Source organism: Rattus norvegicus, chromosome 7, assembly GCF_021556685.1.
Source record: "Rattus norvegicus strain SHRSP/BbbUtx chromosome 7, alternate assembly SHRSP_T2T, whole genome shotgun sequence".
Classification (NCBI taxonomy): Eukaryota; Metazoa; Chordata; class Mammalia; order Rodentia; family Muridae; genus Rattus; species Rattus norvegicus.
The window spans coordinates 130,234,322-130,249,120 of NC_141540.1; the positions used below are offsets into that span (position 1 = coordinate 130,234,322).

The 14,799-nt window shown below is 45.9% G+C and overlaps 2 pseudogenes; both read right to left on the minus strand.

The window, feature by feature from the left end:
* The window catches only part of Septin7-ps3 (septin 7, pseudogene 3), a 35,883-nt pseudogene that overhangs the window by 436 nt on the left and 20,648 nt on the right, over positions 1-14,799 (minus strand).
* On the minus strand, positions 12,127-12,200 carry LOC148004929 (small nucleolar RNA U3; annotated as a pseudogene).

Here is a 14,799-nt window from a genome sequence, read left to right on the forward strand (position 1 = left end):
CCCCTCTCCTCCCGGGTATTCTCCCACCCTGGCACATCAGGTCTCTGCAGGGCTAGGCGCATCCTTTACCACTGAGGCCAGATAGGGCAGCCTAGCCAGGGAATGGATTCCACAGCCAAGCAACAGCTTTAGAGAGAGACCCTCTCCCCACTCCAGTTGTTGGGGGACCTCCATAAAGACTGAATTTCACACCAACTACACAGGAGCTCGTGCATGCCTGCGTGCGTGAGTGTGTGCGAGCCTGTGTGTCCAACCCTTGTACGCTCTTTGGTTAGCGGTTCAATATCTGAGAACCCACTAGGGTCCAGGTTAGCTGACTCTGTTGGTCTTCCTGTGGAGCTCCTATCCCCCTTGGGGTCCTCAATCATTCTTCCAACTCCCGCATAAGAGTCCCTGAGCTCTGACTTTCTTAATCTGTAGTCTATGCAGTCCTATGAACGTGTAGGTTGTAGGAAAAAATCGGTAACTGTGTAGTCTCTGAACATGTAATTGGATGGAGATTAAAAGGAACTAAAAGGAAGCACATGCTGCTCCTAGGTATGGAGGAGAAAGTTTATTGTAGATGTGTGGGAGAACATAGCCAGAGCAGGGACATCCTGGAGAGTCCAGGATAGATGTGACCCTGAGCCTGGTCATGTGAAGAGAGGAGGCAGGGGAGAGGGGACAGCCAGGAGGTCAGGAGAGTAAAGGGTAGACAGAAGGACTGGGTACCAAATGTCTGGGATATATAGGAAGGGACAACTGGGAAAAAGCCTCCTTCCCCACAGCACTTGTACTGGAGAAATTTAGGGCAGGTTCAGGGGATGCTAGCCCCACCCTATAACAGGTAGAGACTGGGGATTCTGGGAGAACCCAGGTCTGCACTGATAACATTAAATAGGCACCTTAGTTAGCCATTTGCTTGAGACCTAACAGCAATGATCAAAAATGATTTAAAAAATAAGTATTCGTGGTGTTTCTGGGAGCCTTCTCTTTGTGGACTCTTACGGATTTACCTCAGCTTTACTTCTGAATACAACATGCTCGTGCTACACTGCCATACAGAGTCAAGAACACTGCTTGAAATACTCCAGGTTCGAGGCTATTGTGTTATGCATTGCAGTGTTTTACTGCACATATAAAATATAATGGTTTGCTTTCAGGAAGCAAAGTCTCCTACCAGCATTTCAACTAGCATTTATCAAATTGGTATATCTTTGGATTATGTTGTGTTAACACATTTGGTTTTAGAAATGGTGTTTTGAGTCGTTGACTTGAGTTTCGTTTAAAAAAAAAAGAAGACTAAATAAATTTTGGCTTGGGATGAGGGAAAAATTTTCAACAAGTTTTGAGATTACTCTAAACACACCCCTGCTGTTTTGTGGTATATAGCACCATTCTCAGCACTATCCGCTATGAAAAATGTAGCATCAAATGTTCAGCCAAGATTTAACATTCTATCAAATAAAGCACATGCAGATTTTGCTTTTGGTCTTAAGTAAATGGTGGAATTAATATACAAATCAAAGAATTGTTCTAAAATAAAATTAAAATAAAATACTATATAGTTTATCGTGAGGAAATGTTTGAGCTGTGTACCTGTACCATATACCTACATATCTGCGTTTGCCTAAAACTTCTGGGGTGAAAGGGGCCACGAGCAGAAAGAATTTAAGAAGCTTTGGCCTAGATGATCTCATGTGAGCAGAAGTTAGGAGAGGACCCCCGACCTTGCCCCAGTGCAGTATGAGTTTACCTGGCAGATGCTTGTGAAAGTTGCCTTATGCGATGTATTCCCTAAGACCCGCAGCTACTGAGTCCTCCTAGAGTAACCGCTAAGGTTGTAAGATTGCTGGCAAGTCCTGGAGAAGGTTGGAGAATTGGACCAAGTGCAGCAGAGCAGGGCGGATGGCATACGCAGCCTTTGTAATAAAATCGCCAGGGAGCTGTGATGTCAAGAATGAGTCTAGGCAATTGGTAAATATCATATTTGCTCTCTAGTTACTTGTCATTTGTAACATTAGAGGGAGGTGTAGCAGTATCCAATTAATCACCTCTCAAATTGATCCTGACAGTGGCAGCACATTCCTCAATACTCATCCCGAAGTTCTGCATTCCGGAATGAAAGACGCACGCACGCACGCACACACGCACACATGCAGCCTTTATATAATATGCCTAAAATTGCTCAATGGCTGGGCCGCTTCCTAACCTCCAGGTGGCTAACCACCTTCCTCCATCCCTTCAGTATTACTGAGTTATTACTTACTAAAACCTATATTCTACCTGACTGCCCCAGAGCCAGTCGTGCAGCCCTCTTGGGCTGTGTTCTCTAGCTCCTACGTCAGAAAGCACAGATGTTTTTATTGCTATTCATAACAGTAACAAAATTACAGTTATGAAGTAGCAACTGGAATCTCCTGCAAATTCGGAGATTAACCCAAATTAACACATATAAGTGGCATTAGATCAAACTCACTACAGGGAGGGAAATAGGTAGGACTTCCAATGTGGACCTTCAAGCTGATGAATTGATACCTTCACTGGGGCCAGGCCTTGTGTGACGGTTCTGTGACTTCAAGCCCACTTTAGATTACCTGGTTGTTGTCTTGCATTCTGTTTTTTGTTTGTTTTTAAAAATAGGTCCTTTTTAAAAATTCTTTTCCCTCCAAAGATTTATTTTATGTATGAGTACACTGTCACTGTCTTCAGACACACCAGGAGAGGGCATCAGATCCCATTACAGATGGTTGTGAGCCACCATGTGGCTGCTGGGAATTGAACTCAGGACCTCTGGAAGAGCAGTCAGTGCTCTTCACCTCTGAGCCATCTCTCCAGCCCCTGTCTTTTGTTATAGGACGCATTTCAACTGTGAATTTAAAGCAATGTTTTTGAGAATTTTTTTTCTCACTCTATGGCCCAGGATGGCCTTAAATTCACGACAGTCTTCTACCTCAGCTAAGATTACAGGTGTGTCCCACCATACTTGGACCAACTATGACCTCTTGATGGCTGTGAAGAAGCTGTATTTCCTTTGGGCGAGAGATATGGGTCAGTGGTTACGAGCACTGACTGCTCGTCCAGTGAACCAGGATTTCATTCCCAACACCTCCATGGTGGCTTGCAACCGTCTGTAACTCTAGTGCCAGGACGTTCACCGCCTTTTTCTGTCTGTTGTGGGTGTCAGGCATTCAGGTGGTACACAGACACGCAGACAAAAAACACCTACGTAAGAGTAAACGAATGAACGAATGAATGAATGAGCAAATAAAAGAAATTGTAGTTTCTTCCTGGCGAGGTGAAGATACATTTACACACATACCACTTTTGATCTGCGAAACCCACCAGCCTCAGCAGTCTTGCCCTAGCAGACATTTCCATATGCGTATAGATATGATGATATACCTCACTGTCCTTAATGACTGACTGGGATGGACCACTGAATGTTTGAGATAGTTTGACTTCTCCTGCTTCCCGCTGGGACAGAGACTGAGAGGTTTGAACCTAAAGAGTGGTGTACTCTACCACTGAGCTATATCCTCAACTCTATAAAGTGGCTTTTGATAGCTAACATCTGACGCTCAAAGTAACATCAATACACTTTATGTCCTTTGAATGTATTCTAGCCTCAGCACCTGGAAACCTGCACATAAACTATAAAGTCTGTAGCGCTATGAAGTCTTCTGAGTGAGACATATACTCTCTGAGGCCTCGTTTAGGAGGTGACATCTGTATTTAGCCGTGATGAAGAACAAAATCTTATTATAGATGGAGATTGTCTAAGGCAGGGTTCCATTGCTGTGAAGAGATACCATGACTGTGGCAATGCTTACAAAGGAAAACGTTTAGTTGGGGCTGGCTTACAGTTTCAGAGGTTTAATTCAGCATGGTAGGGTAGCGTGCTGGCATGAAGGCAGATATGGTGGCGGGGAGGTAGCTGAAAATTCTACACTGAGATCTGCAGATATCAGGAAGAGAGAGAGAGACTCTGGGACTGGCTTGGGCCTTTGAAATCCCAAATCCCACCCCTAGTGACACACTTCCTTCAACAAGGCCACACCTACTCTAACAAGGCCGTATCTTCTAATTCCTCTCAAGTAGCACCACTCCTGAATAACCAAGCATTCAAATGTATATAAGCCTATGGGGGACATTCTTAGTCAAAGCACACTGATGTCAACAGGCTAATAGTTGCCAATGATTTGGATAACAGGAGATGTCTTCGTACCTACAAAAATTAAAATGTATTTATAGTATCTAATGTAAAACAAAACAAGGGTAGATGAAGAGATGGCTCAGAGGTTAAGAGCACTGGGCTCTCCTGGAGGACCTGGGTTCTATTCCTAGCACCCACATGACACCCTACAATTGTAACTCCAGTTTCAGGGGGGGATCCAACACCCTTTTCTGGCCTCCGAGTGCACCAGGTATACATGTGATATAGATACATACATGCAGGCAAACCACTAACGCACGTAAAATTAAACGGGACGTCACGACATGAACGGTGGAATCATATTATCTGCGTGCTATCACGGCACTGCCTTAGGCAATCGCATTGTGTCATCGGGTCATAACAACACTCCCATGTGATGCCACAGGACTCCTTGTGATGTCACAAAGGGAAAGTGAGATAATTCAAGGCTCTATTGTGCCAGCATGTGGTATTGTGATGCTGCAGAATTCTTGTGATATCTGAATGCCTCATGGACACCAGAATGTCCACTATGACAGTATAGTGCCTCACAATGTGCTACTGTGCCCCACCACATGTATCACAGCCCCGCAATGCTCCATCCTTCCATCGAGTCGATACGACCTCTATTGCTCCAGTACAATAATCTGAAGTGGAAATGTAAGAGTTCTTTGGGGCAGTCAGTTGTGTTGGATGGCGTTTTGCTGGGGCAAATGCGTGAAGGAGTGTTTTCCGGAAGTGGGCACAGCTAAAAGACTAAGGCAGACTTTTGAAGGGACGTTGGTTGACTCAGACACAGGTGAAAGGATGTTCCGATAAAGCAAGCACATGAAGGGACACGTGATGAAGGATTCTTTGCTAACAACACAAGTGTATCGGTCCGTCTTACATTGTGTAAGTTCAGCTGCATTTGTTGAGACTCCATGGAGAGAAACACACCAAAAGATTTCTGGTGGTGTGCTGCAGTTTCTTTCTGCTTCTGTGGGCTCAGGCTGACTGACAGAGGGATGTCGGCATGTGCTGAGCCACGTGGTGACCCATGGTTTGGAGGGTATAAACAGGACTGGACGGACAGTGACGGAGACAGAGCTTGGCTTGCTGGTACAGCTAGCTGCCCAGTGCTTGTGGGTCTCAAGTCTCCACGGATCTTCACTTCTCTGAGAGATTTCACAGCCTAGGACTTCTCCTGGCATTCCTTCTGGTTCTTCCTGCTGACTTGTGCTGAGGCTGAGGCGTGGCTGTCTCTGTTAGGTGGCACCACCAATGCTGACTCGTGTTTGCTATCCCGACTCTACTGAACTGGACTGCTGGTGTATCCATGAAGTATTTGCCAGTGGAGCGAGCTGCCGCTGACCTGTGAACTGAACTGCTGATTTCTAGCAACACGGACAGGAGCTGCTCCAAAGAACCTACCTAAACAGATCCACTTCCCCAGTACCCTTTCCCTTTTCATTACCTCTGGTGGGTGGTGGGCTACGAGGGGGACGGTTAAAGCATTTAAGAACCATCATTAAAAATAGGTTTTAGAAAAAAGAAGGAATGAGAGAGCTAAAGGGAATGCCGCCCCATAGGAAGAACAACAATATCAACTAACCAGACCGCCCAGAGCGCCCAGGGATTAAACCACCAACCGAAGAGTACACATGGAGGGACCCATGGCTCCAGATACATATGTAGCAGAGGATGGCCTTGTCTGGCATCAACGGGAAGGGAGGGACAACATATGAAATGTAAATAAATAAAGTAATCAATTAAAAAAAAAGAAAAAAATAAAGTTACAGTACTCCATTGTGTCATCACCATGTGATTGTGGCACAGCTGAATTATTGCCATCCCAACCTTAAATTATGACATCACAGCATGCCATCATCCCATCAACTGAACTGGGAGATCTTAAGTCACAATGGTGACACAGGAGAACCCCATTGTAACATCTGATGTTTCCTTATGATGTCACGATCTTTGAATACTATATCACAATGCTTTACTGTGACACCATAAAGCGAGTGCTGGGCTTGGCGCTGTACATCTGTAATTCTCAGGAAGCTGTGTTAGAAGGATGGAGAGTTTTGAGGTCAGTTTTGAGGGTTATAGAGAAGGATCCTTTTCAGAACAAAAAAGGGAAACAGACTGGAGGTTATCTTGGATGTTTGCCTGCCTGACACGCTTGAATCCTTGGGGTTCACCCCGAGCACCAGAAAAACATGTCGTGATGGTGCACAAAGGAAGCTGGAGGGTTTGGAGTTCAAGGCCATCCCCAGCAATATAGTGAGCTGCAGTGGAGACCTCATTAAACAATTAAGAAAGAAAAAAGGGAGATAGTAAGAAGCAGTTGAACCTTGGGTTTCCACCCAAGCACCGGTGCTCTCGAATAATAGTAATTTAGAGTGTTTTGTACTGTTTAATGTTTGTGCCTTTTGGATACTATTGCAAGCTTGTTAAATGTTTCCTAAGGACTTCATTTGTCTCTTGCTCCTGTCTCTATCTTTGCCTCTTTATCTTTCTATTTTCCTTTCTTTCCACCATTCTCTCTCTCCCTTCATCTACCTTGCCCCATGAGTGTGTGCATGCATTGGATGATTGTGTGTGTGCTTGCCCACGCAAAGGGTTGGCGGTAGTGGGGGGGGCAGATATCGACTTTAGTGGCTTCTCAAACTGTGTGTGTGTGTGTGTGTGTGTGTGTGAGAGAGAGAGAGAGAGAGAGAGAGAGAGAGAGAGAGAGCGAGAGCGAGAGAGAGCGCTCAGCTCATGAGATGTGTAAGACAAGCATTTCTCCCAGTTAAACCACCTTTCCAGTGCTCAACCTCATTTTGTTTGAGGCGGACTTTCTTGCAGAACCTGGAGCTCAGCAGTTTAGCTGGACTGGATGCCGGTGAGTCACCAGGATCCCCAAGTGGTCCCCAAGTGCTGGGGTTTCAGGTATGTGCTGTCACACCTAGCTGCCAATCTGTATTCATGCTTGCAAGGCAAACACTTTACCCAGTGAACCATCTCCCTGGGACTCACTAAATGATTTAATGCTAACAACTCTACAAGGCAGTTGTTACTATTCTTATCCAAAATAGGAGGTAACTGAGGCCCGAGAGTGTGGCGAACTTGTCTATAACGCAGTGAATGGTTCCCCGGTGAAATGGACTCAAGTCCTCTTTTTCTTTCAATGGGACAAGCATGGCGGCTGCGATATTCTCAGCAATGAAAAGAAAAGACACAAAAGTGTTGTGTGAATGAGATCTGATGATTCTCTGAAGTAGGGACTGAAATGGGGCACTGTGGCAGCTACCACAAAAGGAGGACCTTTAGGAGATTGCTCCTTTAGGCTCTGTGATGACCAGTTGTTTTATGTTAACTTGAGGGACATATGCCTCCGTTAGGTTGGGCTGTAGACAAGGCTGTACGGCATCTCTTAATTGGTGGTTGATATGTATGGAAATGCAAGCAAAACCCACCCTTTCTTCCCCAAGTTTCTTTTGGCCCCGGCAGTAGCTACCTTGAGGACTACGTTGTCTCAAGATAACAGCAGTGCACCACTAGGTGGCGGTAAAGCCCAAGATCTGTAGTTCAGTCACCTGCCCTTACAGAGTGGAAAAGTACAAAATAATTCAGGGATTTATACTCTGATCTGACCCTTTCCCCCGGTCTCTTATATCCCAAGCCAGTCTCAGACTTGTGTAGGTGAGGATGACCTTGAACTTATGATCTTCTCTGCTTCATCCTCCCTAGTGGGATTGCAGATGGGTGCTACTATGCTGGTTTTGCCCTCCTAAGAGAAGAATGGGAATCTGTGCCATATAACAACTCTGGCCAGATGGCCCCAGTTTTATTATAGCCTGGCTATAAATAAAGCTGTCAACTCCGAGGCCTAGGAAAAAGCCCTCAATACATTTGATGCTTGCCCAACATGGTTTCTGTCCAAACATTCTGGCATTAAGCCTATTCTCCTCCAGCCATTTCGCTCACCGCTCTTCTGAAGTCTGGGAATCTAAGTGGGAATGCGCTCAGGTCAGAGTTGAGGTTGCGGTGGGGAAGCAGAACCCAAGAGAAACTCTCTTCCATCAGCCAGCAAGGGAACGTAATCCTGGGGGCAGCGCTGCTGGGTGGTCATTGGCATTTCTTTCTTCTGGGGAACGGGATGCTTTTGTTTTATTGATGCTTCAGTACCCCAGTAAACGGTAAACCTTGTGGATGTTTTTCTGCTTGACCTCGAGAGAAAAGTCTCTTGTAGCCCAGACTTGCTTGAAACCTGAGGTGTAGCTTAGGCTGACCTTAAATTCCTGGTCTTTCTGCCTTTGCTTCTTCAGTGCTGGGAACACAGGCATGCACCATGATGCCATCACCCTTGGTTGTCGGATTTTTGTTTTGAGGCAGGGTCTCTCTGTATAACCCTGGATAGCTTAAAACTCACCACTGCAAGAAGCAAAAAACGGTGGGTGAGATGGTTCAACTGGAAAAATAAGTTTTATGTGCTGTGGCAGAAGCCCAGGACTCAGTGTGATGCCTGGAATCCACAATGAAGGGACAGAACCGGTTCTTAAAATTAGTTCTTTAACTCTGAGCATGTGTGTACACACACACACACACACACACACACACACACACACACACACTCTTTCTCTCTCACATACACACACTCTCACACACTCACATTTACACACTACACACACACACACATAGTTACATACACATATACTTTAATAAAATAGTGTTACTTTTATGTCTGTGTATATACATTTTTGTATTTAAATGTATTTAAAGTTTTTGTGTGTATATTCACACATAAATCATCTTATGTATGTATTTATGAATATCTTGCCTTCACGTGTTTACGTGTACTGTGTGCTGATTGTGCCTGACGAGGCCAGAGAGGGTATCATATCCCTTGGAACTGGAGTAACAGTCAATCGTAAGCTGTCTTGTGGATGCTGGGAATTACATCCAGAATGTCTCTAAGTGCAGCAAGTGATGTAAGACTCAGCAAACTTTCCAGCCCCCAAACTTATTATTCTCTTTAAGAAGTAAGATAAGGGGTTGGGGATTTAGCTCGGCGGTAGAGCGCTTGCAAGCGCGAGGCCCTGGGTTCGGTCCCCAGTTCCGGAAAAAAAAAAAAAGAAGATAAATGTAAACATATTCTGCAGCACAAATGATGGGTTCCGTGATAAAAAAATAAGACATAGCCATAGAGAGAGGGATTTCACTCATTTGGGGACATGTTCCTCCAGCATGCATGAGGAAGCCCTGGGCTTGATCCCCACACTGTATAAAACAGCTGCGGTGGGGCGTTCAATAACCCAACAGGAGTCAAGTGAACCAACGGGGCAGGTCCTCTGGTCAAATGTGACTCTTAACGGTGGGAGCAAGGGGCCTCCTTCCTCTTCCTCACCTCCTTCCCCTGTTTGACTGAAACCCAGTGTGTAGAGCGGACCACCACGAGCTCTCAGACCCATCTGCCTCTTCCTCTCCAGAGCGGAGGTCGAGGGCGTTCGCTATTCCACACTTCACTAGAGTTCTGGGTTACAGACATGTTCAGCTTTTTAAAAAACACGGCGCTGGGGGTCCTTACGGGCACAGCAAGCACTTTACCCACTGATCCATCTCCTCAGCCCCACCTCCTCCTCCGTTTTCAACATGTGGGTCTGCAGCAAGGGCAGGCTTAAGAAAGGAAAGTCTGATCCTAACACGTAGCCTTGAAAACTGTACTGCCGTAGATGAGCCCCAGAGCAGTGGGCCACAGAACGGAGGCTGCAGAGGACCCAGACCATTCTGAAAGTCATCCCAACCAACTCAGGAAGTGGAAAGCTTGCTTTGAGTTAACAGGAATTCTTACGGGCAGAGCTTGCGAAAGGAGAGCAAGTACTTTCTGAAGTCCGCGTAGGGATGCTCGCACCTGTTTTGATAGGACAATGAAAGGAAGCCCAGAATAGCTTTGCCATCCAAGTGCAGCCCTGGGGATGGGGCAGGTTTATTTCCTCTGCGTGCATTGCCTAGCATAATTCAGCCTCTCTTGTTCTGGTAAGGCATTCCACATAGCTGCTTGTCTCTGTTTCTGTGTCTATCTGTCTCTGTCCCTTTCTGTCTGCTTCTCTCTCTCTCTCTCTCTCTCTCTCTCTCTCTCTCTCTCCCTCTCCCTCTCCCTCTCCCTCTCCCTCTCTCTCTCTCTCTCTCTCTCTCTCTCTCTCTCTCTCTCTTTCTTTCTGTCTCTCTGTCTCTGTCTCTGTCTCTGTAGCTGTCTCTGTCTCTGTCTCTGTCTCTGTCTCTCTGCCTCTCTTTGGTACAGGAGGTCAACAAATCACTGTCGGTGAGAAATTCCCACCAACCAGCAGGGCTACCAGCTCTCTGGAACACCTGGGTGCAGTGAATTCAGGATCAATGGCTCCATCTGGATGCTGCCTGTGTCAGGAGCTGCAGGCCTCTTGGATGTTAAAAAAAGATCAGTTCTTTTAAGCATACACCACAATCCCAGAGACAGTGCTTTTCCCTTTTTCTTCAAAGAGTCGTGTTTTCAGACAACCATGGTGGAGGACACTCGTGTTAATCCCACCAGTTGAGAATAAGACCACTACCACGATCTTTAAGCAAAATTTGAAGTGAGCTTTATTTAAATATGGCCAGGAGTATGGGCTTTGTCCGGGTCCATTCCCGGGTTCCCAGAAAATGGTGATGAGTCACATTTTGCTGAGGCCTCAAAAGACAACCCTACAAGACCACTGTACTTCCTATCAAGTCCAATCAGGGGCAAGCATATCTCCTGACGCACATTCTCCCCCACCCAATTCGGGGCATATCCTGATGCATTTCCTGATTATATACCTCCCATCTACGATCAACTACAATCAGATATATTTGGGTCAAACTTGTTTAGGGGAGTGAAAACACGTGGCTTGTGATTTCCCGTAAACCACAGACTCCAGCATTTCAGGAACTATCTGCTCTTGGGCAAGGGGCCTACAGGTTAGAGGCAGTCTTGTTTCATGGGTTTAAAACTTAAAACATAACTGTGGTTCTCACACCTATAATAAAAGCAGTCAGGCGTCTGAGGCAAGAGAATGGCTGAAAGTCTGAGGTCAGCCTGGGCTATATAGCAAACTCTCTCTCTCTCTCTCTCTCTCTCTCTCTCTCTCTCTCTCTCTCTCACACACACACACACACACACACACACACACACAACCAAACCCTCCAAACCAGAATGAACCAACAACCACCACCACCAAAACAGCTCAGCCAGTGTGATGGTTTATTCTTGGTTGTCCAACTTGACTACAATTGGAATTAGCTAAAACCCAAATGACTGGCCACACCCGTGAGGGGTTTTCCTCTCCGTGAAATCACTTGAAGTAGGAATACTTCTCATCCAGATGTTTTGAAGTGGGAAGATTCTCCTTTAATCTGGTCACACCTCTGCTGGCAGCCATATAAAGGGCATGGAATAAGGGAGCGTGCTCTCTCTGCTTGCTTTCGCTCTCACCTGCAAGTCCATGTCACTGGCACTGGTGCTGTAAACCAGGCGCTTTGCTGACCCAGTGCATCCCCCGCCACGGCCAGGCGTGGCACATTTCCACTGTCCACGGTTGTGTATTTTCCAATGCAACATGTCCCTCCGGACATCACAGCTCTCTCTCTTGTTCTCTCTCTTGTTCTCTCTGTCTCCTGGTCTTTCTGTGTGTCTGTCCGCCTGTCTGTGTGTCTGTCTGTCTTCCTCCTGTCCCCACTCCAAGACAGTCTTTTGCTCCCCTATTCCTAATAAACCTCTTGCGTTAGCACTGTCTGTTAGCGGCACACCTCAGCCCCAAATGGCCAAGTTATGTTATCCTAACAATTGAAGTCTACTTCTTCAAGATTCCAGCATATATTGAAGAAGCTGAGGAATCCAGCCCTGTGGACTGAACAACTACTGGATTCTTGGACTGGATTCCTTTGGTAAACAGCTATTGTTTGACTAGCAGGACGACAGCCTATAAGCCACTCTAATAAATCCCCTTTATGTCTCTTTCTAGTAACGAACTATAGAAATGACCCCTGAAAGTATAGTCTTCTCTTTCTATAGACTCATTCTATAAGTTCGGTTCCTCTAGAGAACCCTGACTCAAACAGCTGATGAAGCAGGTGCCAGGTAAACACGAGTACCAGAGCTCAGACATCTAGAGCTCACACAAATGCTGGGCACGTGTGATGGCTCACCTGTAATCCCAGCAGCAGCAGGTAGGGGTAGAGATCTCTGGGAGCCAAGTGGCTAGCTAGCTAGAGGGGCAGGTGAACTCCAAGTTCAACTGAGAGACCCTGCCTCAAAATACAGAATGGAGAGGACTGAAGAGGACACTTGTGTTATGGGGTGTCTGCTGGAGAAGAACGCTCAGTCTATAGCCAATTGAACATCTTTGTTCCAGTCACTGGAACTACGCTTAGGTATTTTGGGACCCAAATGTAGCATCGAGCATTTAGAGTAAGGGGTTTTTAAAGGCAAAATGTGTTGGGTATCTCACTCAGCCACAGAGGGCAGGGTGGTGGTGGAGGGTTTACATAAGCAAATAGTTTGACAGAAGCCAAGATAAACAGCTGTAGGGGAGGCTCTACATAAGCGAGTTTAACAGAGGGGAAAATAGGTTAGCGGGGACATCTTGACCTCAGATTCTGAGAATACAATTGGGTAATTTTCCATGAGGTTTCCCGTGAAGGAGATCAAATTCTAGTTAATCCTGAAATGGCCTCCGCAGTAATACAAGATGGAGCAATCTCTGTCACGTTCCCCTCTGGTTCTATGGGCATGAGTCAAACCATTGGCTCCTCCTGTTTTATGGGAACATAGTTGGTCCCAAGGACTAGAAGCTTATCTTATTTGTATTCTGTTTGATATAGTTGGCCATGCAGTTGAGGATTGGGTGTCCTATCATTGGTACAATCAGGATAAGCATCAACGGTCTGGCTAATGCCAACAGTAGGTGGTCAGCCATGAGGATGAGGGCAGCAGAGAAAGCCTGCTTTTTTCTCTCTTAGGATAGCTCTCCACAACTGTCCTTTCTGTAGTTAAAAGAACAAAGGTCTATATGGCACTGGGGTTGCTCATCTGTAACCAGATCGATTATCTGCCTATTATTCTTAATAATTATTCTTAATTGGGGGTGATGAATCCAGAGGACGGCACCAAACACTTTCACAGCAGTTGGGGTGGTGAGCATAGCTGAGTAGTCTCCCTTCCAGGCAGGTTCCAGAGCCTAGATAGGGATATTCGTTATCCACACCAAGTCTCCTGACTGGAACTGGTGGCCATGTTCAGAGGTGGGAGATAGCAGGATTCCCTTACAGTCTGGTCAGTGGCCTAGCAAGATTCCTGCAAAGACTTGGGATGGCAGACATTAGACATTTCTGCTTGGGGGAATATCTCAGAGTTTGGGGAGAATGGCAGATGGTTTACCGAGTGTAACTTTTAAAGGAGTAAACCTCTTTCAGTAAAGAGTACATCAGACCCTGGGCAGACAGAAAGGGCCAGACGGAAGACACTGGCTTGGGTTGTCTGATGACATCAGTGCCCTGGGACTCCCTAGCCATATCGTGAAAGGCCTTCTGACTTTTGCCAGGTTGAGGGGTGAGCGTGGATCTCACTGGAGTGTGAATGTGCCATTCCTTCTTGACTGGGGTTGGCTTTATTTTTGAGAGAAGGAATGTGGCTGCCGTGAGGGTGACTCTGGTGGGCTCTAATGTTGATAGCGTATGTTCAGATGCACTACACTCTTGCTTCCACAAGGTGGCACACCAGGCCTGGTATGCATAGCCTCATCTCCAGGGCAAGCACAGAAATACCTTTGACCAGAAGAGGTCACAGAAACGCCGTCCTTCAAGTCCTCAAGTGTTCCCCGAGGACCATCTTTATACGTAGCATGGAGCTGTAGTCAGAGTGGAGGAAGATGACCTGTGAAGCCCTGTAACTAAGCCTGAGTTAGAAGCTGGCATGGGGACCCTATTCTATCATACAATGTGATACTGAAATCTTTGTCTAATACTTCCTAATACCAGAGGCACAAGAGCAGAAAAAAAGGTAAATCATTTTTATCTGCCTATGGTATGATAGCACCATTTTTATTTTTAAAATGTATTTTTATTAGTTTTCTGTGTGTGAGCGTGTGTGTCTGTGTGTCTGTGTATGTATGTGTTTGTGTGCACACATGGTGCAAATGAATAAAGTGCTATACAATCTTATTCTTAAAACATTCTGCCACCTGCACACAGAGCTCTGTTCTTCCCAGACCTTGTTCCCAGTGGCTCTGGCATGGAGTATGCATGTGGAAAAGTTACTTCAGGCTGACACTGGCAAATGTAACAAAAATTTAATTCATTTTCATATACTTGTAAATCATAATTTAAAAACTGTGTGTGTGTGTGTGTGTGTGTGTGTGTGTGTGTGTGTGTGAGATCTGGAGCTATAGATGGTTGTGCATCACCATGTGGTTGCTGGGACCTGAACCTGGATCCCTTGCAAGAGCAACAAATGCTCTTAAACCATTGAGCCATCCCTCTAGCTTCATTCTAAGTTCTAAAGTACAGAAAATATACCCTCTGGAAATATTCCCCCCCCAGTTACCATGCCTTCCCCTTGTACCCTTGCTTCTTTCTAGGATTTCCTGCCATTGTTTCACAAA